Source organism: Polypterus senegalus, chromosome 17, assembly GCF_016835505.1.
Source record: "Polypterus senegalus isolate Bchr_013 chromosome 17, ASM1683550v1, whole genome shotgun sequence".
NCBI classification, from domain to species: Eukaryota; Metazoa; Chordata; class Cladistia; order Polypteriformes; family Polypteridae; genus Polypterus; species Polypterus senegalus.
The window spans coordinates 95,843,987-95,844,321 of NC_053170.1; positions in this window are offsets into that span (position 1 = coordinate 95,843,987).

A 335-nucleotide genomic window follows, 5' to 3' on the forward strand; every position below is an offset into this window, starting at 1 on the left:
CTCCATTCGATTCGCTGTACCTCTGGCCATGTGTTGGAGCGGACCTTGCCTCTGCTTAGCTAGCGAGACCTGTTTTGTTTAGTCAGCCAGTCATTGTCCAACCCGCTGTATCCTAAATCAGGGTCACGGGTCTGCTGGAGCCAATCCCAGCCAGCACAGGGTGCAAAGCAGGAACAAATCCCCGGGCAGGGCACAGACACATCAAGCACACACCAGGGGCAATTTAGAATCGTCAATGCACCTCACCTGCATGTCTTTGGACTGTGGGAGGAAACCCACGCAGACATGGGGAGAACATGCAAACTCCATGCAGGGAGGACCCCTGTTTTGTTTAT